General features: G+C 42.7%; 5 non-coding genes and 39 pseudogenes across 5 annotated transcripts; 1 reads left to right on the plus strand and 43 right to left on the minus strand.

Annotated features, from left to right (window-relative positions):
* Positions 1 to 249: 249 nt before the first annotated feature.
* Positions 250 to 363, minus strand: LOC122644322 (annotated as a pseudogene).
* A 177-nt stretch (positions 364 to 540) lies between these two features.
* LOC122644286 lies at positions 541 to 655 on the minus strand (annotated as a pseudogene).
* Positions 656 to 790: 135 nt separating this feature from the next.
* LOC122644277 lies at positions 791 to 908 on the minus strand (annotated as a pseudogene).
* A 135-nt stretch (positions 909 to 1,043) lies between these two features.
* On the minus strand, positions 1,044 to 1,161 carry LOC122644414. The gene has a single exon (XR_006330344.1). It is a non-coding gene; the product is annotated as a 5S ribosomal RNA (ribosomal RNA).
* A 141-nt stretch (positions 1,162 to 1,302) lies between these two features.
* LOC122644311 lies at positions 1,303 to 1,427 on the minus strand (annotated as a pseudogene).
* A 137-nt stretch (positions 1,428 to 1,564) lies between these two features.
* On the minus strand, positions 1,565 to 1,680 carry LOC122644316 (annotated as a pseudogene).
* Positions 1,681 to 1,815: 135 nt separating this feature from the next.
* LOC122644297 lies at positions 1,816 to 1,936 on the minus strand (annotated as a pseudogene).
* A 135-nt stretch (positions 1,937 to 2,071) lies between these two features.
* On the minus strand, positions 2,072 to 2,186 carry LOC122644300 (annotated as a pseudogene).
* Positions 2,187 to 2,323: 137 nt separating this feature from the next.
* Positions 2,324 to 2,443, minus strand: LOC122644308 (annotated as a pseudogene).
* A 136-nt stretch (positions 2,444 to 2,579) lies between these two features.
* Positions 2,580 to 2,695, minus strand: LOC122644298 (annotated as a pseudogene).
* Positions 2,696 to 2,829: 134 nt separating this feature from the next.
* Positions 2,830 to 2,945, minus strand: LOC122644279 (annotated as a pseudogene).
* Positions 2,946 to 3,080: 135 nt separating this feature from the next.
* LOC122644296 lies at positions 3,081 to 3,197 on the minus strand (annotated as a pseudogene).
* Positions 3,198 to 3,590: 393 nt separating this feature from the next.
* LOC122644305 lies at positions 3,591 to 3,709 on the minus strand (annotated as a pseudogene).
* Positions 3,710 to 3,843: 134 nt separating this feature from the next.
* Positions 3,844 to 3,962, minus strand: LOC122644309 (annotated as a pseudogene).
* Positions 3,963 to 4,099: 137 nt separating this feature from the next.
* LOC122644313 lies at positions 4,100 to 4,217 on the minus strand (annotated as a pseudogene).
* Positions 4,218 to 4,354: 137 nt separating this feature from the next.
* LOC122644281 lies at positions 4,355 to 4,476 on the minus strand (annotated as a pseudogene).
* Positions 4,477 to 4,610: 134 nt separating this feature from the next.
* LOC122644304 lies at positions 4,611 to 4,731 on the minus strand (annotated as a pseudogene).
* A 143-nt stretch (positions 4,732 to 4,874) lies between these two features.
* LOC122644290 lies at positions 4,875 to 4,998 on the minus strand (annotated as a pseudogene).
* A 136-nt stretch (positions 4,999 to 5,134) lies between these two features.
* Positions 5,135 to 5,251, minus strand: LOC122644288 (annotated as a pseudogene).
* A 393-nt stretch (positions 5,252 to 5,644) lies between these two features.
* LOC122644321 lies at positions 5,645 to 5,767 on the minus strand (annotated as a pseudogene).
* Positions 5,768 to 6,164: 397 nt separating this feature from the next.
* LOC122644332 lies at positions 6,165 to 6,282 on the minus strand (annotated as a pseudogene).
* Positions 6,283 to 6,678: 396 nt separating this feature from the next.
* Positions 6,679 to 6,803, minus strand: LOC122644302 (annotated as a pseudogene).
* A 137-nt stretch (positions 6,804 to 6,940) lies between these two features.
* LOC122644299 lies at positions 6,941 to 7,056 on the minus strand (annotated as a pseudogene).
* A 392-nt stretch (positions 7,057 to 7,448) lies between these two features.
* Positions 7,449 to 7,564, minus strand: LOC122644327 (annotated as a pseudogene).
* Positions 7,565 to 8,479: 915 nt separating this feature from the next.
* LOC122644291 lies at positions 8,480 to 8,594 on the minus strand (annotated as a pseudogene).
* Positions 8,595 to 8,983: 389 nt separating this feature from the next.
* Positions 8,984 to 9,099, minus strand: LOC122644481. The gene has a single exon (XR_006330408.1). It is a non-coding gene; the product is annotated as a 5S ribosomal RNA (ribosomal RNA).
* Positions 9,100 to 9,235: 136 nt separating this feature from the next.
* LOC122644284 lies at positions 9,236 to 9,359 on the minus strand (annotated as a pseudogene).
* A 1,095-nt stretch (positions 9,360 to 10,454) lies between these two features.
* Positions 10,455 to 10,571, minus strand: LOC122644326 (annotated as a pseudogene).
* Positions 10,572 to 11,698: 1,127 nt separating this feature from the next.
* On the minus strand, positions 11,699 to 11,814 carry LOC122644331 (annotated as a pseudogene).
* Positions 11,815 to 12,446: 632 nt separating this feature from the next.
* On the minus strand, positions 12,447 to 12,568 carry LOC122644320 (annotated as a pseudogene).
* A 375-nt stretch (positions 12,569 to 12,943) lies between these two features.
* LOC122644287 lies at positions 12,944 to 13,063 on the minus strand (annotated as a pseudogene).
* A 137-nt stretch (positions 13,064 to 13,200) lies between these two features.
* On the minus strand, positions 13,201 to 13,322 carry LOC122644319 (annotated as a pseudogene).
* A 131-nt stretch (positions 13,323 to 13,453) lies between these two features.
* LOC122644295 lies at positions 13,454 to 13,573 on the minus strand (annotated as a pseudogene).
* Positions 13,574 to 13,702: 129 nt separating this feature from the next.
* LOC122644307 lies at positions 13,703 to 13,822 on the minus strand (annotated as a pseudogene).
* A 129-nt stretch (positions 13,823 to 13,951) lies between these two features.
* LOC122644325 lies at positions 13,952 to 14,069 on the minus strand (annotated as a pseudogene).
* Positions 14,070 to 14,197: 128 nt separating this feature from the next.
* LOC122644476 lies at positions 14,198 to 14,316 on the minus strand. The gene has a single exon (XR_006330403.1). It is a non-coding gene; the product is annotated as a 5S ribosomal RNA (ribosomal RNA).
* Positions 14,317 to 14,445: 129 nt separating this feature from the next.
* LOC122644482 lies at positions 14,446 to 14,565 on the minus strand. Its single transcript, XR_006330409.1, has one exon. It is a non-coding gene; the product is annotated as a 5S ribosomal RNA (ribosomal RNA).
* Positions 14,566 to 14,699: 134 nt separating this feature from the next.
* LOC122644329 lies at positions 14,700 to 14,821 on the minus strand (annotated as a pseudogene).
* A 132-nt stretch (positions 14,822 to 14,953) lies between these two features.
* Positions 14,954 to 15,072, minus strand: LOC122644312 (annotated as a pseudogene).
* Positions 15,073 to 15,206: 134 nt separating this feature from the next.
* Positions 15,207 to 15,330, minus strand: LOC122644310 (annotated as a pseudogene).
* A 384-nt stretch (positions 15,331 to 15,714) lies between these two features.
* Positions 15,715 to 15,833, minus strand: LOC122644289 (annotated as a pseudogene).
* A 386-nt stretch (positions 15,834 to 16,219) lies between these two features.
* LOC122644314 lies at positions 16,220 to 16,337 on the minus strand (annotated as a pseudogene).
* A 386-nt stretch (positions 16,338 to 16,723) lies between these two features.
* LOC122644303 lies at positions 16,724 to 16,843 on the minus strand (annotated as a pseudogene).
* Positions 16,844 to 17,595: 752 nt separating this feature from the next.
* Positions 17,596 to 17,714, plus strand: LOC122644306. The gene has a single exon (XR_006330270.1). It is a non-coding gene; the product is annotated as a 5S ribosomal RNA (ribosomal RNA).
* Positions 17,715 to 25,476: the final 7,762 nt, after the last annotated feature.

The following is a 25,476-nucleotide window of genomic DNA, read 5'->3' on the forward strand; positions in this document are numbered from 1 at the left end:
GTTTGCAACACGAGGACTTCCCGAGGTCACCCATCCTAGTACTACTCTCGCCTGGGCACGCTTAATCGCGGTGAGTTCTCATGGGAGTCCGGGCATTAGTGCCGGGTATGATCGCACTCCAAGGTTACGCCACCCACTTCTCTTATACTTCATCCAGTAAACCCTGTTGTCCGATTTTTCATACTATAACAATGATACGTACAAAAAGGGCCGAGAAACCTAAATAAACTTTAAAAAAATGTTCAAAAGGGGGTGCAACACGAGGACTTCCCTGAGGTCACCCATCCTAGTACTACTCTCGCCCAAGCACGCTTAATCAGGAGTTCGATGGGATCCGGGCATTAGTGCCGTGTGATCGCACCCGCCAAGGTTACGCCACCTAATTCTCTTATACTTCATCCAGGTAAACCCTGTCCCGATTTTTCATACTATAACAATGATACGTACAGAACCAGCAGGGCCAGCCCAGAGGCCCCCCAGCCAATGATACGTACAAAAAAGGCCGAGGAAACCGAATAAAACTTTAAAAATGTTCAAAAGGGGGTGCAACACGAGGACTCCCAGAGGTCACCCATCCTAGTACTACTCTCGCCCAAGCACGCTTAATCACGGAGTTCGATGGGATCCGTGCATTAGTGCTGGTATGATCGCACCCGCCAAGGTTACGCCACCTAATTCTCTTATACTTCATCCAGGTAAACCCCGTTGTCCGATTTTTCATACTATAACAATGATACGTACAAAAAAGGGCCGAGGAAACCGAAATAAAACTTTAAAAAATGTTCAAAAGGGGGTGCAACACGAGGACTTCCTCAGAGGTCACCCATCCTAGTACTACTCTCGCCCAAGCACGCTTAATCTGCGGAGTTCGATGGGATCCGGGCATTAGTGCCGGTATGATCGCACCCGCCAAGGTTACGCCACCTAATTCTCTTATACTTCATCCAGGCAAACCCCGTTGTCCGATTTTTCATACTATAACAATGATACGTACAAAAAAGGGCCGAGGAAACCGAAATAAAACTTTAAAAAAATGTTCAAAAGGGGTGCAACACGAGGACTTCCCAGAGGTCACCCATCCTAGTACTACTCTCGCCCAAGCACGCTTAACTGCGGAGTTCTGATGGGATCCGGTGCATTAGTGCTGGTATGATCGCACCCGCCAAGGTTACGCCACCTAATTCTCTTATACTTCATCCAGTCAAACCCCGTTGTCCCAGATTTTTCATACTATAACAATGATACGTACAAAAAAGGGCCGAGGAAACCGAAATAAAACTTTAAAAAAAATGTTCAAAAGCGGGGGTGCAACACGAGGACTTTCCCTATGAGGTCACCCATCCTAGTACTACTCTCGCCCAAGCACGCTTAATCGCTGGAGTTCAAGGGGGATCCTGGGATGCATTAGTGCTGGTATGATCGCACCCGCCAAGGTTACGCCACCTAATTCTCTTATACTTCATCCAGTAAACCCTCGTTGTCCGATTTTTCATACTATAACAATGATACGTACAAAAAAGGGCCGAGGAAACCGAAATAAAATCTTTAAAAAAATGTTCAAAAGGGGGTGCAACACGAGGACTTCCCAGAGGTCACCCATCCTAGTACTACTCTCGCCAAGCACGCTTAATCAAGGGAGTTCGATGGGATCCGGGCATTAGTGCTGGTATGATCGCACCCGCCAAGGTTACGCCACCTAATTCTCTTATACTTCATCCAGGTAAACCCCGTTGTCCGATTTTTCATACTATAACAATGATACGTACAAAAAGGGCCGAGGAAACCGAAATAAAACTTTAAAAAAATGTTCAAAAGGGGGTGCAACACGAGGACTTCCCAGGAGGTCACCCATCCTAGTACTACTCGCCTCAAGCACGCTTTTAATCAAGGAGTTCTCGATGGGATCCGGTGCATTAGTGCTGGTATGATCGCACCCGCCAAGGTTACGCCACCTAATTCTCTTATACTTCATCCAGGTAAACCCCGTTGTCCGATTTTTCATACTATAACAATGATACGTATAAAAAAGGGCCGAGGAAACCGAAATAAAACTTTAAAAAATGTTCAAAAGGGGGTGCAACACGAGGACTTCCTGTGAGGTCACCCATCCTAGTACTACTCGCCCAAGCACGCTTAATCGCTGGAGTTCGATGGGATCCGGCATTAGTGCTGGTATGATCGCACCCGCCAAGGTTACGCCACCTAATTCTCTTATACTTATCCAGTAAACCCCGTTGTCCGATTTTTCATACTATAACAATGATACGTACATTTAAAAAGGGCCGAGGAAACCGAAATAAAACTTTAAAAAATGTTCAAAAAGGGGGTGCAACACGAGACTTCCTGTGAGGTCACCCATCCTAGTACTATTTCTCGCCCAAGCACGCTTAATCATCATGAGTTCGATGGGATCCGGTGCATTAGTGCTGGTATGATCGCACCCGCCAAGGTTACGCCACCTAATTCTTCTTATACTTCATCCAGTAAACCCCGTTGTCCGATTTTTCATACTATAACAATGATACGTACAAAAAAGTAGGCCGAGAAACCGAAATAAAACTTTAAAAAATGTTCAAAAGGGGGTGCAACACGAGGATTTCCCAGAGGTCACCCATCCTAGTACTACTTCTCGCCAAGCACGCTTAATCGCGGAGTTCGATGGGATCCGTGCATTAGTGCTGGTATGATCGCACCCGCCAAGGTTACGCCACCTAATTCTCTTATACTTCATCCAGGCAACCCCGTTGTCCGATTTTTCATACTATAACAATGATACGCATAAAAAGCGGGCCGAGGAAACCGAAATAAAACTTTAAAAATGTTCAAAAGGGGGTGCAACACGAGGATTCTCCAGAGGTCACCCATCCTAGTACTACTCTCGCCCAAGCACGCTTAATCATGGAGTTCGATGGGATCCGTGCATTAGTGCTGGTATGATCGCACCCGCCAAGGTTACGCCACCTAATTCTCTTATACTTCATCCAGCAAACCCCGTTGTCAGATTTTTCATACTATAACAATGATACGCACAAAAAAGGGCCGAGGAAACCGAAATAAAACTTTAAAAAAATGTTCAAAAGGGGGTGCAACACGAGGACTTCCGAGGAGGTCACCCATCCTAGTACTACTCGCCCAAGCACGCTTAATCGTATGGAGTTCGATGGGATCCGGGCATTAGTGCCGGTATGATCGCACCCGCCAAGGTTACGCCACCTCCAATTTTCTTATACTTCATCCAGAACCTCGTTGTCCGATTTTTCATACTATAACAATGATACGTACAAAAAAGGGCCGAGGGAAACCGAAAATAAAACTTTAAAAAATGTTCAAAAGGGGGTGCAACACGAGTGACTTTCTCAGAGGTCACCCATCCTAGTACTACTCTCGCCCAAGCACGCTTAATCAGCGTGGAGTTCGATGGGATCCGTGCATTAGTGCTCGCATGATCGCACCCGCCAAGGTTACGCCACCTAATCTCTCTTATACTTCATCCAGGCAACCCTGCTGTCCGATTTTTCATACTATAACAATGATACGCATAAAAAAGGGCCGAGGAAACCGAAATAAAACTTTAAAAAAATGTTCAAAAGGGGGTGCAACACGAGGACTTCCGAAGAGGTCACCCATCCTAGTACTACTCTCGCCCTGAGCACGCTTAATCAGCAGGAGTTCATGGGATCCGTGCATTAGTGCCGGTATGATCGCACCCGCCAAGGTTACGCCACCTAATTCTCTTATACTTCATCCAGTAAACCCCGTTGTCCGATTTTTCATACTATAACAATGATACGTACAAAAAAGGGCCGAGGAAACCGAAATAAAACTTTTAAAAAATGTTCAAAAGGGGTGCAACACGAGGACTTCTCAGTGAGGTCACCCATCCTAGTACTACTCGCCCAAGCACGCTTAATCGCGGAGTTCTGATGGGATCCTGTGCATTAGTGCCGGTATGATCAGCACTGGCTTGGGTTGTTACGCCACCTAATTCTCTTATACTTCATCCAGTAAACCCGTTGTCCGATTTTTCATACTATAACAATGATACGTACACAAAAAGGGCCGAGGAAACCGAATAAAACTTTTAAAAAATGTTCAAAAGGGGGTGCAACACGGGGACTTCCTGTGGAGGTCACCCATCCTAGTACTACTTCGCCCAAGCACGCTTAATCATGGAGTTCGAAGGGGATCCTGGCATTAGTGCTGGTATGATCGCACCCGCCAAGGTTATGGCCACCTAATTCTCTCTTATACTTCATCCAGGCAAACCCCGTTGTCCGATTTTTCATACTATAACAATGATACGTACAAAAAAGGGCCGAGGAAACCGAAATAAAACTTTAAAAATGTTCAAAAGGGGGTGCAACACGAGGACTTCTCATAAGAGGTCACCCATCCTAGTACTACTCTCGCCCAAGCACGCTTAATCGCGGAGTTCTCGATGGGATCCGCAGCATTAGTGCTGGTATGATCGCACTCCGCCAAGGTTACGCCACCTAATTCTCTTATACTTTATCCAGTAAACCTCGTTGTCCGATTTTTCATACTATAACAATGATACGTACAAAAAAGGGCCGAGGAAACCGAAATAAAACTTTAAAAAATGTTCAAAAGGGGTGCAACACGAGGACTTCTCAGGAGGTCACCCATCCTAGTACTACTTCTCGCCTGAGCACGCTTTAACTCCGCGGAGTTCGATGGGATCCGTGCATTAGTGCTGGTATGATCGCACCCGCCAAGGTTACGCCACCTAATTCTCTTATACGCCTATCCAGTAAACCTCGTTGTCTCGATTTTTTTTTCATACTATAACAATGATACGCAAAAAAGGTCATTTGAGGAAACCGAAAATAAAACTTTAAAAAATGTTCAAAAGTGGGGTGCAACACGAGGGGACTTCCCATGAGGTCACCCATCCTAGTACTACTCTCGCCCAAGCACGCTTTTAATCAAGGGAGTTCTCAAGGGATCCGGTGCATTAGTGCTGGTATGATCGCACCCGCCAAGGTTACGCCACCTAATTCTCTTATACTTCATCCAGGCAAACCCCGTTGTCCGATTTTTCATACTATAACAATGATACGAACAAAAAAGGGCCGAGGAAATCGAAATAAAACTTTAAAAAAATGTTCAAAAGGGGGTGCAACACGAGGACTTCCTCTGAGGTCACCCATCCTAGTACTACTCGCCCAAGCACGCTTAATCAGCGGAGTTCCGATGGGATCCGGGCATTAGTGCTGGTATGATCGCACCCGCCAAGGTTACGCCACCTAATTCTCTTATACTTCATCCAGGCAACCCCGTTGTCCGATTTTTCATACTATAACAATGATACGTACAAAAAAGGGCCGAGGAAACCGAAATAAAACTTTAAAAAAATGTTCAAAAGGGGGTGCAACACGAGGACTTCCTGTGGAGGTCACCTATCCTAGTACTACTCTCGCCCAAGCACGCTTAATCGAAGTGAGTTCGGCGGGATCCGGTGCATTAGTGCCGGGTATGATCGCACCCGCCAAGGTTACGCCACCTAATTCTCTTATACTTCATCCAGTAAATTCCGTTGTCCGATTTTTCATACTATAACAATGATACGTACATAAAAAGGGCCGAGGAAACCGAAATAAAACTTTAAAAAATGTTCAAAAGTGGGGTGCAACACGAGGACTCCTCCCAGGAGGTCACCCATCCTAGTACTACTCGCCCAAGCACGCTTAATCACGGAGTTCTGAGCGTTGGGATCCCTGGCATTAGTGCCGGTATGATCGCACTCCGCCAAGGTTACGCCACCTAATTCTCTTATACTTCATCCAGTAAACCCCCGTTGTCCGATTTTTCATACTATAACAATGATAATGCACAAAAAAGGGCCGAGGAAACCAAATAAAACTTTAAAAAATGTTCAAAAGGGGGGTGCAACACGAGGACTTCCCAGAGGTCACCCATCCTAGTACTACTTCTCGCCTAGCACGCTTAATCGCGGGAGTCTCGATGGGATCCTATGTGGCATTAGTGCTGGTATGATCGCACCCGCCAAGGTTACTACCACCTAATTCTCTTATACTTCATCCAGTAAAACCCCGTCCGTCCGATTTTTCATACTATAACAATGATACGTACAAAAAAGGGCCGAGGAAACCGAAATAAAACTTTAAAAAAATGTTCAAAAGGGGGTGCAACACGAGACTTCCCTGTGAGGTCACCATCCTAGTACTACTCTCGCCCGAGCACGCGAATCGCGGAGTTCGATGGGATCCGGTGCATTAGTGCTGGGGTATGATCGCACCCGCCAAGGTTACGCCACCTAATTCTCTTATACTTCATCCAGCAAACCTCGTTGTCCGATTTTTCATACTATAACAATGATACGTACATAAAACGGCCAGAGGAAACCGAAATAAAACTTTAAAAAAATGTCTCAAAAGGGGTGCAACACAGGACTTCTGTGAGGTCACCCATCCTAGTACTACTCTCGCCAAAGCCACGCTTAATCACGTGAGTTCGAGGGAACCGGGGTGCATTAGTGTCGGGTGGCGATCGCACCCGCCAAGGCTTTACGCCACCTAATTTCTCTTATACTTCATCCAGTAAACTCTTTGGTCCGATTTTTCATACTATAACAATGACATGACACAAAACGGCCGAGTGAAACCGCTTAAATAAAACTTTAAAAATGTTCAAAAGGGGGTGCAACACTTAGGACTTCCCAGGAGGTCACCCATCCTAGTACTACTCTCGCCTAAGCACGCTTAATCAAGCGGAGTTCTCGATGGGATCCGTGCAAGATTAGTGCCGGTATGATCGCACCCGCCAAGGTTACGCCACCTAATTCTCTTATACTTCATCCAGCAAACCCTGCGTTGTCCGATTTTTCATACTATAACAATGATACGTACATAAAAAGGGCCGAGGAAACCGAAATAAAACTTTAAAAAATGTTCAAAAGGGGGTGCAACACGAGGACTTCCAGGAGGTCACCCATCCTAGTACTACTCGCCCAAGCACGCTAATCGCCGGAGTTCGGATGGGATCCGGGCATTAGTGCCTGGTATGATCGCACCCGCCAAGGTTACGCCACCTAACCTCTTATACTCATCCAGTAAACTCGTGTTGTCCGATTTTTCATACTATAACAATGATACGTGACAAAAAGTGCTAACGAGGAAACCAAATAAAACTTTAAAAATGTTCAAAAGGGGGTGCAACACGAGACTTCCCAGGAGGTCACCCATCCTAGTACTACTTCTCGCCCAAGCACGCTTAATCAAGCGAGTTCGATGGGATCCGCATTGTGGCGGTATGATCGCACTCCGCCAAGGTTATTGCCCACCTAATTCTCTTATACTTCATCCAGGCAAACCCCGTTGTCCGATTTTTCATACTATAACAATGATACGCACAAAAAGTGTGCCAAATGAGGAAACCGAAATAAAACTTTAAAAAATGTTCAAAAGGGGGTGCAACACGAGGACTTCCCTCAGAGGTCACCCATCCTAGTACTACTCGCCAAGCACGCTTAATCGCGGAGTTCTGAGGGGATCCTGGCATTAGTGCTGGTATGATCGCACCCTGCCAAGGTTACGCCACCCAATTCTCTTATACTTCATCCAGCAAACTCGCTGTCCGATTTTTCATACTATAACAATGATACGTACAAAAAAGGGCCGAGGAAAACCAAATAAAACTTTAAAAAATGTTCAAAAAGGGGGTGCAACACGAGGATTTCTCCGTGAGGTCACCCATCCTAGTACTACTTCTCGCCCTAAGCACGCTTAATCGCGGGAGTTCTCAAGGGATCCTGGTGTGGCATTAGTGGCTGTACTTATCGCACCCGCCAAGTGTTACGCCACCTAATTCTCTTATACTTCATCCAGGCAAACCCTGTCCGATTTTTCATACTATAACAATGATATTGTTTACAAAAAAAGGCCGAGGAAACCGAAATAAAACTTTAAAAATGTTCTAAAAGGGGGTGCAACACGAGGACTTCCTGTAGAGGTCACCCATCCTAGTACTGCTTCTCGCCCAAGCACGCTAATCACGGGGTTCGATGGGATCCTAGCATTAGTGCCGGTATGATCGCACCCGCCAAGGTTACGCCACCTAATTCTTTTTTTATACTTCATATCCAGTGCAAACCCCATGGTCCGGGATTTTTCATACTATAACAATGATACGTAAAAAAGGGCCGAGGAAACCGTAAATAAAACTTTTTAAAAAATGTTCAAAAGGGGGTGCAACACGAGGACTTCCTGAGGAGGTCACCCATCCTAGTACTACTCGCCCAAGCACGCTTAATCGCGGAGTTCGAGCGGGGATCCGGCATTAGTGCTGCGTATGATCGCGACCCGCCAAGGTTACGCCACCAATTTCTTATACTTCATCCAGCAAACCCTGGTTGTCCGGCCTTTTCATACTATCAACAATGATACGTACAAAAAGGGCCGAGGAAACCAAATAAAACTTTAAAAAAATGTTCAAAAAGGGGGTGCAACACGAGGACTTCCAGTGAGGTCACCCATCCTAGTACTACTCTCGCCCAAGCACGCTAATCGCGGAGTTCGATGGGATCCGGCATTAGTGCTGGCATGATCGCACCCGCCACAAGTTACGCCACCTAATTCTCTTATACTTCATCCAGTAAACCTCGCTGCGTCCGATTTTTTTCATACTATAACAATGATACGATACAAAAAGGGCCGAGGAAAACCGTAAATAAAACTTTAAAAAAATGTCTCAAGTAAAAAACACGAGGACTTCCCAAGAGGTCACCATCCTAGTACTACTTCGCCAAGCACGCTTAATCATGGAGTTCGATGGGATCCTCGGCATTAGTGCTGGTATGATCGCACCCGCCAAGGTTACGCCACCTAATTCTCTTATACTTCATCCAGTAAAACCCTGGTTGTCCGATTTTTCATACTATAACAATGATACGCATGCAAAAAGGGCCGAGGAAACCGAAATAAAACTTAAAAAATGTTCAAAAGGGGTGCAACACGAGGACTTCCCAGAGGTCACCCATCCTAGTACTACCTCGCCCAAGCACGCTTAACAGGGGAGTTCGATGGGATCCGGTGCATTAGTGCTGGTATGATCGCACCCGCCAAGGTTACGCCACCTAATTCTCTTATACTTCATCCAGGCAAACCCCGTTGTCCGATTTTTCATACTATAACAATGATACGTACAAAAAACGGCCGAGGAAACCGAAATAAAACTTTAAAAAAATGTTCAAAAGGGGGTGCAACACGAGGACTTCCCAGGAGGTCACCCATCCTAGTACTACTCTCGCCCAAGCACGCTTAACTATAACTAGCGAGTTGGATGGGATCCGGTGCATTAGTGCTGGTATGATCGCACCCGCCAAGGTTACGCCACCTAATTCTCTTATACTTCATCCAGGCAAACCCCGTTGTCCGATTTTTCATACTATAACAATGATACGTACAAAAAAGGGCCGAGGAAACCGAAATAAAACTTTAAAAAAATGTTCAAAAGGGGGTGTCAACACGAGGACTTCCCAGAGGTCACCCATCCTAAGTACTGCTCTGCCTAAGCATCGCTTAATCACTGAGTTACGATGAGATCCATTGCATTAGTGCTGACATGATCACTCCCGCCCAGTTGCATACCACCTAATTCTCATACTTCATCCAGGCAAACCCGTTGTCAGATTTTTCATACTATAACAATGATACGTACAAAAAAGGGCCGAGGAAACAAATAAAACTTTAAAAAATGTTCAAAAGGGGTGCAACACGAGGACTTCCCAGGAACCCATCCTAGTACTACTCTCGAAGCACGCTTAATCGGGAGATGGGAAAGTGCCGGTATGATCGCACCCGCCAAGGTTACGCCAAAATACTTCATCCAGGCAAACCTGGTTGTCCGATTTTTCAACTATAACAATGATACGGACAAAAAAGGGTTGAGGAAACCGAAATAAAACTAAAAAAATGTTCAAAAGGGGTGCAACACGGGGACTTCCCAGGGAGGTCACCCATCTACTTCTCTCGCCCAAGCACGCTTAATCGCGGGTTCCGATGGGATCCGGTTGCATTAGTCTTCGTGTAGATCGCACCATGATGCCTTACCCAATTCTCTATACTTCATCCAGTGAACCCGTTGTCCGATTTTTCATACTATAACAATGATACGTTACAAAAAGGGCCTAGAGAACCGAAATAAAACTTTAAAAATGTTCAAAAGGGGTGCAACACGGGGACTTCCCGGGAGGTCACCCATCCTAGTACTACTCTGGCAGCAAGCACGCTTAATCTGCCAGTTGGTGGGATCGGTGCATTAGTCTGCAGTATGATCGTACCCTTAAGTTACGCCACCTAATTCTCTTATACTTCATCCGGTAAACCCGTTTGTCCTGATTTTTCACACTATAACAATGATCACGTACAAATAGGGCGAGGAAGCAAGAATAAACTTTAAAAAATGTTTAAAAGGGGGTGCACACGAGGACTTCCCGGATGTCACCCATCCTGGTACTACTCTCTCCCAAGCACGCTTAATCAGCGGAGTTCGATGGGATCCGGTGCATTAGTGCTGGTATGATCGCACATGCCAAGGTACGCCACCTAATTCTCTTATACTTCATCCGGGCCATCCCGATTGTCCGATTTTTAATACTATAACAATGATACGCCAAAAAAGGGGCCGAGGAAACCGAAATAAAACTTTAAAAAAATGTTCAAAAGGGGTGCAACACCAGGACTTCCCGGAGGTCACCCATCCTAGTACTACTCTCGCCAAGCAGCTTAATGCGGAGTTACGGTGGGATCCGGTGCATTAGTGCTGGTATGATGCACCCGCCAAGGTTACGCTACCTAATTCTCTGTATACTTCATCCAGGCAAAGCCGTTGTCCCGATTTGTCATACTATAACAATATACGTCTATAAAAGGGCCGAGGAAACCGAAATAAAACTTTAAAAATGTTCAAAAAGGGGTGCAACACCAGGACTTCCCGGGAGGTCACCCATCCTAGTACTACTCTGTTAAAACGCTTTAAACTGCCCGGAGTTTGATGGGATCCGGTGCATTAGTGCTGGTATGATCGCACCGCCAAGGTTACGCATACCATTCTCTTATACTTCATCCGGTAAACCCGTTTGTCCGATTTCATACTATATAATGATACGTCCTGAAGCTGAGGAAACCGAATAAAACTTTAAAAAAATGTTCAAAAAGGGTGCAACCACGAGAACTTCAGAGGTCAACCATCCTAATACTACTCTCGCCCAAGCACGCAACTGCGAGTTTGTGGGGATCGTGCATTAGTGCTGGTATGATCGCACCCCCCAAAGTTACGCCACCTAATTCCTCTTATACTTCATCCGGCAAACCCGTTGTCGATTTTTCATACTATAACAATGATACATTACAAAAAAAGGGCCAGGAAACCGAAATAAAACTTTAAAAAAATGTTCAAAAGGGGTGCAACACTGGGGACTTCCGGGAGGTCACCCATCTAGTACTACTCTCGCCCAAGCATGCTTAGCTGCGGGTTGATGGGATCGGTGCATTAGTCTTTGGCGAAGTATGATCGCACCACGCCAAAGGTTCACGCCACCTAATTCTCTTATACTTCATCCAGGCAAACCCGTTGTCCAATTTTTCATACTATAACAATGATACGTACAAAAAGGGCCGAGAAAGCGAAATAAAACTTTAAAAAAAAATGTTCAAAAGGGGTGCAACACGAGGACTTCCCAGGAGGTCACCCATCCTAGTACTACTCCTCGCCCAAGCACGGCAAGCTGCGGAGTTGAGTGGGATCCGGTGCATTAGTGCTGTGATCGCACCCGCCAAGGTTACGCCACCTAATTCTCTTATACTTCATCCTGAGGCAAACCCGTTGTCCGATTTTCATACTATAACTGTCAACGTACAAAAAGGGCCGAGGAAACCGAAGTAAAACTTTAAAAATGTTCAAGGGGTGCAACACGAGGACTTCACCCGAGGGTCACCCATCCTAGTACTCACTCTCGCCCAAAGCCCGGCTTAAGCTGCGGAGTTACGATGGGATCCGATTGCATTAGTGCTTTGGTATGATCGCACCCGCCAAAGTTCGCCACCTAATTCTCTTATACTTCATCCAGGCAAACCCGTTGTCCGATTTTCATACTATAACAATGTCGTACAAAAAAGGGCGAGAAAACCGAAATAAAACTTTAAAAATGTTCAAAAGGGGGTGCAACCACGAGGGACTTCCGGAGGTCACCCATCCTAGTACTACTCGCCCAAGCCGCGGCAAGCTGCGGAGTTACGATGGGATCCGGTGCATTAGTGCTGGTATGATCGCACCCGCCATGGATTCGCCACCTAATTCTCTTATACTTCATCCAGGCAAACCGGTTGTCAGATTTTTCATACTATAACAATGATACATACAAAAAAGGGCCGAGAAATAGAAATAAAACTTTAAAAAATGTTCAAAGGGTGCAACACGAGGACTTCCCAGGAGGTCACCCATCCTAGTACTACTCTCGCCCAAATACGCTTAAGCTGCGGAGTTACGATGGGATCGATTGCATTAGTCTTTGGCTATGATCGCACCCGCCAAGATTCGCCACCTAATTCTCTTATACTTCATCCAGGCAAACCCGTTGTCAGATTTTTCATACTATAACAATGATCACGTACAAAAAGGGCGAGGAAACGAAATAAAACTTTAAAAAAATGTTCAAAGGGGTGCAACCACGAGGACTTCCCGAGTCACCCATCCTAGTACTACTCTCGCCCAAGCACGCAAGCTGCGGAGTTGATGGGATCCGGTGCATTAGTCTTTGGTATGATCGCACCCGCCAAGATTCGCCACCTAATTCTCTTATACTTCATCGAGGCAAACCCGTTGTCAGATTTTTCATACTATAACAATGATACGTACAAAAAAGGGCCGAGAAACCGAAATAAAACTTTAAAAAATGTTCAAAGGGGTGCAACACGAGGACTTCCCGAGGAGGTCACCCATCCTAGTACTACTCTCGCCCAAGCACGCTTAAGCTGCGGGTTACGATGGGATCCGGTGCATTAGTGCTGGTATGATCGCACCCGCCAAAGTTCACGCCACCTAATTCTCTTATACTTCATCCAGGCAAACCCGTTGTCAGATTTTCATACTATAACAATGATACGTCTGATACAAAAAAGGGCCGAGAAAGCGAAATAAAACTTTAAAAAATGTTCAAAAGGGGTGCAACACGAGGACTTCCCGAGGAGGTCACCCATCCTAGTACTACTCTCGCCCAAGCACGCTTAAGCTGCGGAGTTACGATGGGATCCGGTGCATTAGTCTTTGGTATGATCGCTTTCCCAAGGTTCGCCACCTAATTCTCTTATACTTCATCCAGGCAAACCCGTTGTCCAGATTTTCATACTATAACAATGATACGTACAAAAAGGGCCGAGGAAACCGAAATAAAACTTTAAAAAAATGTTCAAAAGGGGTGCAACACGAGGACTTCCCGGAGGTCACCCATCCTAGTACTACTCTCGCCCAAGCACGCTTAAGCTGCGGAGTTACGATGGGATCCGGTGCATTAGTCTTTGGTATGATCGCACCCGCCAAGGTTCGCCACCTAATTCTCTTATACTTCATCCAGGCAAACCCGTTGTCAGTTTTTCATACTATAACAATGATACGTACAAAAAGGGCCGAGGAAACCGAAATAAAACTTTAAAAAATGTTCAAAGGGGTGCAACACGAGGACTTCCCAGGAGGTCACCCATCCTAGTACTACTCTCGCCCAAGCACGCTTAAGCTGCGGAGTTACGATGGGATCGGTGCATTAGTCTTTGGTATGATCGCACCCGCCAAGGATTCGCCACCTAATTCTCTTATACTTCATCCAGGCAAACCCGTTGTCAGATTTTCATACTATAACAAATCACGATACAAAAAGGGCCAGAAACCCGAAATAAAACTTTAAAAAATGTTCAAAGGGGTGCAACACGAGGACTTCCCGGGAGGTCACCCATCCTAGTACTACTCTCGCCCAAGCACGCTTAAGCTGCGGGTTAGTGGGATCCGGTGCATTAGTCTTTGGTATGATCGCACCCGCCAAGTTCGCCACCTAATTCTCTTATACTTCATCCAGGCAAACCCGTTGTCGATTTTCATACTATAACAATGAATCATTACAAAAAGGGCGAGGAAAGCCGAAATAAAACTTTAAAAAATGTTCAAAGGGGTGCAACACGGGGACTTCCAGGAGGTCACCCATCCTAGTACTACTCTCGCCCAAGCACGCTTAACTGCGGAGTTCCGATGGGATCCAGTGCATTAGTCTTTGGTATGATCGCACCCGCCAAGGTTCGCCACCTAATTCTCTTATACTTCATCCAGGCAAACCCGTTGTCCGATTTTTCATACTATAACAATGATACGTACAAAAAGGGCGAGAAACCGAAATAAAACTTTAAAAAAATGTTCAAAGGGGTGCAACACGAGGACTTCCCGGAGGTCACCCATCCTAGTACTACTCTCGCCCAAGCACGCTTAGCTGCCCGGGTTCCCGATGGGATCCGGTGCATTAGTGCTGGTATGATCGCACCCGCCAAGGTTACGCCACCTAATTCTCTTATACTTCATCCAGGCAAACCCCGTTGTCCGATTTTCATACTATAACAATGATCACGTACAAAAAAGGGCCGAGGAAAGCCGAAATAAAACTTTAAAAAATGTTCAAAGGGGTGCAACCACGAGGACTTCCCGGGAGTCACCCATCCTAGTACTACTCTACGCCCAAGCTCACGCTTAAGCTGCGGAGTTACGTGGGATCCGGTGCATTAGTGCTGGTATGATCGCACCCCATAAAGTTCGCCACCTAATTCTCTTATACTTCATCCAGGCAAACCCGTTGTCCGATTTTTCATACTATAACAATATGCGTACAAAAAAGGGCCGAGGAAACCGAAATAAAACTTTAAAAAAATGTTCAAAAGGGGTGCAACAGCGAGGACTTCCCGGAGGTCACCCATCCTAGTACTACTCTCGCCCAAGCACGCTTAAGCTGCGGAGTTACGATGGGATCATTGCATTAGTGCTGGTATGATCGCACCCGCCAAGGTTCGCCACCTAATTCTCTTATACTTCATCCAGGCAAACCCCGTTGTCCGATTTTTCATACTATAACAATGATACGATTACAAAAAAGGGCCGAGGAAAGCGAAATAAAACTTTAAAAAATGTTCAAAGGGGTGCAACACGAGGACTTCCCGGAGGTCACCCATCCTAGTACTACTCTCGCCCAAGCGCGCGGCTTAAGCTGCGGAGTTACGATGGGATCCGGTGCATTAGTCTGCTGGTATGATCGCACCCGCCAAGGTTCGCCACCTAATTCTCTTATACTTCATCGAGGCAAACCCGTTGTCCGATTTTTCATACTATAACAATGATACGTACAAAAAGGGCCGAGGAAAGCGAAATAAAACTTTAAAAAAATGTTCAAAGGTGCAACACGAGGACTTCCCGGAGGTCACCCATCCTAGTACTACTCTCGCCCAAGCAGCTCAAGCTGCGGAGTTACGATGGGATCGGTGCATTAGTCTTTGGTATGATCGCACCACGCCAAGGTTCGCCACCTAATTCTCTTATACTTCATCCGAGGCAAACCCAGTTGTCCAGATTTTCATACTATAACAATGATACGTACAAAAAAGGGCCGAGGAAGCCGAGAAATAAAACTTTAAAAAAATGTTCAAAGGGGTGCAACACGAGGACTTCCCGGAGGTCACCCATCCTAGTACTACTCTCGCCCAAGCACGCTTAAGCTGCGGAGTTCGATGGGATCCGGTGCATTAGTCTTTGGTATGATCGCACCCGCCAAGGTTCATCACCTAATTCTCTTATACTTCATCAGGAACAAACCCCGTTGTCCGATTTTCATACTATAACAAGTCACGTACAAAAAGGGCCGAGAAACCGAAATAAAACTTTAAAAAAATGTTCAAAGGGGTGCAACACGAGGACTTCACGGAGGTCACCCATCCTAGGTACTACTCTCGCCCAAGCACGCTTAAGCTGCGGAGTTGCGATGGGATCCGGTGCATTAGTCTTCAGTATGGTCGCACCACCTCAAAGGAATTCGCCACTAATTCTCTTATACTTCATCGAGGCAAACCCGTTTGTCAGAATTTTCATACTATAACAATGATACGTACAAAAAAGGGCCGAAAAATAGAAATAAAACTTTAAAAAAATGTTCAAAGGGGTGCAACACGAGGACTTCCCAGGTCACCCATCCTAGTACTACTCTCGCCCAAGCACGCTTAGGCTGCGGAGTTACGATGGGATCCGGTGCATTAGTCTTTGGTGTAATCGCACCCGCCAGGATTCGCCACCTAATTCTCTTATACTTCATCCGAGGCAAACCCGTTGTCCGATTTTTTCATACTATAACAATGATCACATTACAAAAAAGGCCGAGGAAACCGAGAAATAAAACTTTAAAATGTTCAAAAGGGTGCAACACGAGGACTTCCCGGAGGTCACCCATCCCTAGTACTACTCTCGCCCAAGCACGCTTAAGCTATGGGAGTTCGATGAGATCGGTGCATTAATCTTTGGTATGATCCTTTGCCAAGGATTCGCCACCTAATTATCTTATACTTCTGTCAGGCAAACCCCGTTTAGTAGATTTTTCATACTATAACAATCACACAGTAAAAAAGGGCCTAGAAAGCGAAATAAAACTTTAAAAAAATGTTCAAAGGGGGTGCAACACGAGGACTTCCCAGGAGGTCACCCATCCTAGTACTACCTCGCCCATGCGCTTAAGCTACGGAGTTATTGATGGGATCCAGTGCATTAGTGCTGTGGTATGATCGCACCCGCCGCAAGGTTCACGCCACTAATTCTCTTATACTTCATCCGGGCAAACCCGTTGTCCGATTTTCATACTATAACAATAATACGTACAAAAAGGGCCGAAGAAACCGAAATAAAACTTTAAAAGAAATGTTCAAAGGGAATTTTGCATCAGAGGACTTCCCGGTGGTCCCCCATCCTAGTACTACTCCGCTCAAGCCCGCTGCCCTGCGGAGTTGATGGGATCCGGTGCATTAATCTTTGGTATGATCGCACCCCCCAGGATTCGCCACCTAATTCTCTTATACTTCATCCAGGCCAAACCCCGTTGTCCGATTTTTCATACTATATGATAATCATTACAAAAAGGGCCTTTTGGCCAAATAAAACTTTAAAAAAATGTTCAAAAGGGGGTGCAACACGAGGACTTCCCAGGAGGTCACCCATCCTAGTACTACCTCTCCTTAAGCACGCTTAAGCTGCGGGTGGGAAGCGTGCTTGGGCGTGAGTAGTACTAGGATGGGTGACCCATCAGGAACTCCGCAGTTAATTTTTTTAAGTTTTATTTCGGCCGGCTACGTATCCATAGTACTAGGATGGGTGACCCGGCTGGGTGCGTTTGATCCTCGTGTTCCCTAGGACATTTTTGAACATTTTTAAAGTTTTATTTCGGTTTCCTCGGCCGTTTTTTGTACGTATCATTGTTATAGTATGAAAAATCGGACAACGGGGTTTGCCTGGATGAAGTATAAGAGAATTAGGTGGCGTAACCTTGGCGGGTGCGATCATACCAGCACTAATGCACCGGATCCCATCAGAACTCCGCAGTTAAGCGTGCTTGGGCGAGAGTAGTACTAGGATGGGTGACCTCCTGGGAAGTCCTCGTGTTGCACCCCCCTTTTGAACATTTTTTTAAAGTTTTATTTCGGTTTCCTCGGCCGTTTTTTGTACGTATCATTTTGTTATATATTATATTATATATGAAGATAATAAATGATATAAATATTTTATTATAGTGTTATTTTAAGTAAAATAGATAATTTTCTCCCCGCCTAGTCCAGCCCATGTGTCTCCCTTCTCCCTCTCCATGATTAGGGCCAATCAGGGTCAGTCCGGCCTGACACTGAGGGTGGGTCAGGTTGGATTTTTCAGACCCCAAGTTGGGATCGGATCGGGCCTGGGCCCAACTAAGAATATTCAGGGTTGGACTAGGGTTTTATAAAACCCGGCTCAACCCGACCCTATTGCATCCCTAGTTCAAGCAAAAGGTCGAAAACAGAAATAGAACGTTCCTAAAAAGACAATGCTTCTGGATTATGAATGAATAACTAGGAAATTGAGAGTAGACAGTGGAGAGTAGATTTTCCAGAAATGAATTTGAAAGAGATTTGAAGCAACCCACAAAAAACTCAGTTATGGAATGTGGGATTAATTGATTAAGGTCCCCAGCTAGCTAGAGCAGAAATAATGACGAATAGAGTAACCAAATACCTAAACTAAACTTCCAACGCTAGAAGTGGAAGAACTTTGGTTTAGCAAATGCTTGAGTCTTTTTTTAAAAAGCTTCTGCTAGCGGGGGAGTGGGAGTTTCTGTATTGATAATGCTTTGGGGCATTTTTGTATTTGGAGAGAAAGGAGAAGGTGTTCGGACTAGGGGTTACTGGTTCAAACCAGTGAACCAATCATGTTAAAAATGGTTCACTAGTTTTGAACCACTTTATTATTGTGGATAAGTAACCCAACATGTGAATCGGTTCATTGCTTTTTCTTGATTTGGTAAAATCAATTTTTGAATCAATCATTTTAAGAATTAATTTAACAGGTTACCAAATGAAAATGAAGGACAATCTAAGTACTTAAAAACATGAGGGAAGAAGGAGATATAAAAGTTTAAAATTAGAAGAGTATCATAAAAGAAGTTAAAGGTAGAGACGTTTTAGAAAATATAGGTTTAGTGTAGGGGAGTGATCCATTACATTAACCCTAGAAAATTTTTTATTTTTGGAAAATGACATTTTTTTGAAAAAATTATCAAATTGCCCCTGACAATGTGGGACCTTCTGTGTTTTTCGAAACCAGTCCGAATGCTGCAAATTAGCTGTTTTATCATTAAAAAGACTTGTGTAAGAACTAAGAAGTTGGTTTAAGAACGGCGTTGATTTGACCATTTAATCATACCCCAAAAAAAATCATTGAGTGGGTCCTACAATGTGGACACTTTTTGATCATGTTACCAATCGAATCAATGCCCGATTCGTATTCCACTTGATAGCGCTAAGAATGATATTTCCATCAACGCTTGCCTTGTGAAAATCGAATAATCAGATCAAAAGTTATGGCCGATTGAAAATCACTGCCCAAAGATTGCATTCGGAAAAAACAAAAAAAAAAAAAAAAAAAAATCCCATGTGGCATTTTCTTGCGTAGTCACAAGTAGGCATCCACAACATCTTCCAACGTGCCACTGCGATACTGTTGCGGGTGCCTATGTGAAATCGCGCCTGGCCACGGTGCCATGCCCTCCCTATCTACAAATGAAACCTTTCTCTTATAAACCAACATCCAAAACGTCAGGAAATTTGGTGCATCAACAAGGATGTCTGTTCCCTTTTACTTAGGGGTGCAAGTTTGGTCCTGCTGGTTCAAAGCTGTCTTGAGTTCGAACAAGATCTAGGCTGAGACACCTAGCTCTGAGGGCAGGATAATGACACACATATTTTGTTATATAATATAATATCAGGAAAATTATGCATATCCCCCTATACTTTGCCTTGGTGTAAATCGACTTGAGGTTTCAAAAAAGGAACGTGTACATCTCCTGAACTTTTAATAATCATGCAAAACTAATAGTTCATTAGTTATACCACATTAAGTGATGACGTAGTGTTTTATAATGGACATGCATGAAAATATATTTTTATTTTTTCAAAACAAACTAAAAAATCTTCACTTGAACTTTGTTCTTCTAATATGATTGTTGGGGGAGCTTCTGCGCTGTTCAAACCTCCGGCTACACTTCAATCCATTTCAAGATTATTGAAATTAAACAAAACCCTAACCTTGTTCGTCAGATCCGAGCTCTGAAAAATGGATTCCGTCAAGCCTAATTCAACCACGCCATTTGCAGCAGGAATACAAACCATCGTCTGCAACCGGTGAGCCAAACCGGCGTAGAAGTGAAGAACGCCTGACTCGGAAGGCCAACGCCGTTCACAAATGACTGAGTCATCGAAACAAGAAAGAACCACTCCGTATCAGTAACCTCTTCATCAACGGCATCGTCGACAGAAGCTGTTACACAAGAGATTAATGAATTGAGTTCCCGAAGCACCTTCTTTTAGTGCTCCTGCTCCTCCGCCGACATTGGTCTCAATCTTCCGCTTCATCTTATCCTCTTCTCCCTTAAAGTATCCATCATCCCACCCTAACAAAGAAGTACCAGAAATGTTGTCGACCAATGATTGCCAAAAAATTACGTATGTAGGTCCAGTTCTCATGGAGCACCCTCGATTAGACTTAGCAAATGCTGCTGAAGCGTCTCTTGATTGAGGAACATCGAAATCTGAGGTTGAGCTAGGGCTTTGGTGGGTTCAGCTATATTGACTATAGTAGATGTTGAAGACAAAGAACCCCAACCAAAACCAGAGAAATTGGAAACCATAAAAGCTTCCATCATCGAAGAGTTATCGTCAGTCCACATATTCATCATCGGTAACCAATGGTGCGTCATTCCACCAACAGTAAAAAACCAGTTCAGTAGAGGAAATGGCAAAAATTGAAAATAGGGCGGCATTAATGGTATGAAGGGAAATCAAAAGTAGTTTTATAGAGCAAATTCGTCAAAGTCAATGCGGGAAAACCAGAAGTAACTCCATTGAAGCTTCTTTCCGAGTGAAAATTCGTCTGAAAAAGGTGTGAAGTGGTCGGAAGGGTGAGAGGAGAAGGAGAAGGAGAGTAGATAGGTGAAGGGTGAGCTTGTCGAGTTGGGGGGGGGGTGTTTAATGGCGAGCTTTTAGATATGTGGAGGGTGGCGGTATTTGGGTTTCATTTAGATTTGGGATTTGTTTGACCTTCATTTAAGGTGGAAGACGAAGGTATAAGAGTCATTTTAAGTTCAAGTTATATCCCACGTCATCACTTAACAGACAGTTCCTAACGGATTGTTAGTTTTATAAAATTTGGGGCCGAGGGGTTACACGTTCGATTTTTTAAACCTCGGGTTGATTTGCCCTTAAGGCCAAGTATAAGGGGTGTACATGTAATTTTTCTTATATTACATATGAAGATAATAAGTGATAATATATTTTAGGGCAAGAGATCTGTACTTGGTGGTGTTTCCTATTCCCTCTCACAGGACACTGTGAGATGACGCTTCTGCCCGCTAGGTAGATACCCAGGCGTGTTCACCCATTAGAGAGCGTAAGAAACACCACCAAGTAGAGATATTTTTTCCTATTTTTTATTATAGTGTTATTTTATGTAAATTTGATAATTTTTTCCCTAATCCAGCCCAACTTAATTAATCCAATCCATGCATCTCTCCATTCCCCCACTCCCCCACTCCATGATTTGGGCCAATCAGGATCAGCCCGACCTGACGCTAAGGGCGGGTTAGGGTTGGATTTTCCGGCCCTGAGTCAGGGTTGGGTTGGGCCTGGGCCCAACTAAGGGGACTGAGGGTTGGGCTAGGGTTTTAAAATGCCAGGCCCAACCCAATCCTGCTGCAGCCCTACTTTTACCAACCCATCCCAAAACCTCTTGGCCTTGGAATGCCCTTCCTTTTCTATAATTGTATGAGGCAACCATGAATTTTAAGAGCCATGTTTTTCTCCCAAACAAGGATGTTAAATCTCTACAAGAGGCTAGGAAAATAGCTTTTCAAGCTCTTTCGGAAAAGCGTAATTTTGTAAATTTTGGATCTTATGTATATGAAACACTCACTAATTAATATATATTTTTTTAATTAAAAAAGCATTCAAAACCTCAAAAAAAGATTCCTAAAATACATCAAAAAATATTTTAAAAAATACTCTTGTATTTCAATTTTCTATTTTTTGAATTCTCGATATTCTACGAGTTATTCGAGATATCGAGATTCCAAAAGATTATGGATTCCCATAGAGTCCCGAGATTCTACAGGGCCCGCACCTCTGAGCAAGCAAGATCCCCTTGACCCAATTAGGCATCAAGGATAGGTTTTCTTCTCTCCTTTTCTTTTACAATTATTAGAATAAACTTAGTTTTAAATTAAAATAAAATAGTGTAAACTAGTGTAAAAATTTAGAATAATGTAGGATTTTGTGTAGTAGCTTAAAATAGTGTCCATTAGTTAGAATAAGTGTATGATATATGCTTGATGAAATTAGATTAAATTATTGTAAATATTGTAGATAAGCCTGCTTGTTTAGTAATTATTTGATTAGTTGTTAATCTAGTCAAAGCACGATAGTTATTGAATAGTTAGTAGGATTAGTTAGGAGGTGATTATTTATTTCTTTAAATGTTCATATAATTTTTAAATAGTTTGAGGATTATTCAATTATTTCAAAATTTCATATAATTGTTAAATAACTAACTAGAAAGATCGATTTTATTGGGTAGAATCAGGATCGGTTTCGGCCATTTCGAATAGGCAAGAATTGGGATTAAGTTCAACCAATTTCGATTATTGGGTAGGCTCCATTTGGTTGCAAGGGGAATTAAAGGGAAGGGAAGTTAAACTTTTAAACTTAAAAAAGAAATTTTTGTAAAAAAAATTTGTAATCATTACCCTATATGACTATATCACTAACTCCAAATCATTCCATATTTGGTTATTAAATTTTATTTTAGTTCGCATCCAATTCCCTTTGGTTCAAAAAGTAAAATAAATTTTACATGTAAAATGTATCATTATTAAATATGGTAAGAAACCGCACTTCCCTTCCCTTTCCTTTAATTCCCCTTGCAATCATACATAGCCACAAACTGACATTTAGCTACTCGTAAAGGAATTTCCCTATTTCTTACTCAAAAAAAAAAAGGAATTTCCCTATTATGTTCCACTTGTAAAACATATTTTATTGCCCCCATTTTCTCCAATCCAAGCATACCTATGGTGGGATCTCCCCCCCCCTTCTCTCTCTCTCTCTCTCTCTCTCTCTCTCTCTTTAGTTTTGGTAGTAAGTGTATTAGTGGAAATTACTACTGTTCACTGTTTTCTCAAAGAAGTGTTTGGATAAGCCCTTTATGCTCCCATTGATTGCAAGTGAAGGAAAGTGAAATCACTTTTGAAAAAATAAAAATAAATAAATTATGTAATCATGTTTGTACAATCAACCAAAAAATCTTACCATATTTGGTAAATATATTTTACTTTTCAAATCAATGGAATTTGATTTTAAATTAAGAATAGATCTAATAACCAAATTTAAAATGTTTTAGAATTAATTACACCTCATATGATATAATGATTATAAAAATTTCTCTCTTTTGTATTGATTTGATTTCACTTCCCTTTCCTCTGAAACCAAATGGAGACTTATTGTCAACCCTCATTTATTTTTCTGTCAATATCAAGAATTACATAGAGAATTAATTCGATGAGTTAAAGCCATTATTTCGAAGAAATTAATAGCTGAATAAATTGAGATAAATGAACGGGACTATCCTATCTAAAAATGGAGTGACTAGGGGAGAAACAAGGCCGGGTTGGGCTAGGTTTTTTAAAACCCCAATCCGACACTACGGTCCGGTTGAGATATCTCAGCTTAGGCCCAATCCTATCGGGCTCAACCTAGCCCAGTCCGACCTTGATTGACTCTGATTCTATGCATTAAAAAAAAAAAAGAGACACACGATTGACATGGCATCTAAACACATACAACTTTGTGTCACAATTCTATAGAAAATGAAAGCCCCTGGTGAGATATTAACCTATAGTTTAACCTAAAACTTAAAATGTTAAATACTTTTGTCAAACTTTTGCTCAATAGACAATTACATTCTAAACAGAAATTGTAAAAGGTAAAGCATAACCTAACATAGAACCGGGACGGGCTCAACCCAAGGTCTCAACCCTGGCCCTGTCCAGCCCAGTCCTAACCTTGGGCCTAAAAATTTCAATCATAATCTGTCCTCAGGGTTGAAAAATCCAGCCTAAACCCTGTTCGGGCTTAGGGCTAACAAAACCAAACTTACACCCCTAAGAGTGACTGTGAATATGAAATTTGAAACCACATCAAACTGATGATGAAAGCAATTTTTCTCACTGAATTGCATCTCTTCCTTGGAAAAAAGGTTTGACCTCTTAATATGAGCTTCTATCACGTTCTATTCCAAGGTAATGACTGTATAAACAGTCAGATCTATAACAAGAATAAAGTTAGCTCTCTAATTAAAATATTTAATAATGATATATTAATAGTCAACTAAATTCCAGAAAAACCAAAATCGCTGAATGGTGCATATTTTAGTACAATATTAGTTATTTATATTGAAATATTAACTTATAGTTATTTTTATAGCCTATGTACTAGTATGCATGTATCCATTTGTTATATATATATATATTGTTATTATACCCACTATATATTAATTAAAATGGTCAACTTTAGTTTTTCACTTAATATACTAAAAGGCTGATCGACTTAGCTTTAAATTTAATTAGAGAAATTTGACAATACATGTTGGCTTCAATGGCTCACAATTTCTTTTTCCAAAATTTGAAGTGTCAAATTAAAATAAAATATGAATCACCTTAGGCTATGTTTGGTAGTCAAGAAAAAAAAAAAAACAAAAAAAAAAGACAAAAAATTATGATACAATGATTGATTTATGTGTCTATCTCTCTCCTCAAATTCAAAATTTTTGAATTTTTTCTTTTCTTGGCTTCCAAACATAACCATGAAAATAACATTGGTTAAAGGTCTTATGATTGAGAGGGCATATTACCATCTTTGTAGAACAACTTGTTAGGCACTTCTCACAAAGTTGTATTAGCAACCTAGATGAGTGTAATAAGATTTCATAGATCAAATTTAGATTCTTATGATTTAATGATTCCGATTTACTAGCAAATACAATGTAGGCATTGGGTTCAGGAATAATGTCATTTTCAAGCTTCCCTCATCTTCCTCATTCTTCTTGTTGTTTTGTGTGATTGAAATGGCAGTATAGAGAAAGCGACCAAGAAGAAATAATAAAATAGTTGAGATCTATGATTTATTTAATTTTAGTTCATAAATCTCAATTATGACATTATTAATTGGAAGACTAACAAATGCATACTCTTGTCGATTGTATTTGGAGCTCAATGTATAGCTTATTGGGTATCCAATTGGTTAATAGCCTCTAAATCACCCTCTTTGATAATAACCCTTTAGTAAATTGCTGATTAGTTTCTGTGAACAAAATCATAGTTTCGTAGAAAGAATCACTTCATAATGTAGTAAATGTAGAAATACTAAGACAACGTTTGGTATGCATTCTTGGAATGTATTCTAAGTTGATTTCGCATTCTCTGATGATAAAAATTGTAGTTTTTATCATCCGAAAATGCAAAATCAGCCTAGAATGTATTCCAAGAACGCATACCAAACACAATCTAAGGTTGTGTTGGATGTGCATTCTCATAACAAATTATAGGTCAAGAACATATTCTAAAGCAAAAATAAAAAA

The sequence above is a fragment of the Telopea speciosissima genome, chromosome 10, assembly GCF_018873765.1.
Source record: "Telopea speciosissima isolate NSW1024214 ecotype Mountain lineage chromosome 10, Tspe_v1, whole genome shotgun sequence".
NCBI classification, from domain to species: domain Eukaryota; kingdom Viridiplantae; phylum Streptophyta; class Magnoliopsida; order Proteales; family Proteaceae; genus Telopea; species Telopea speciosissima.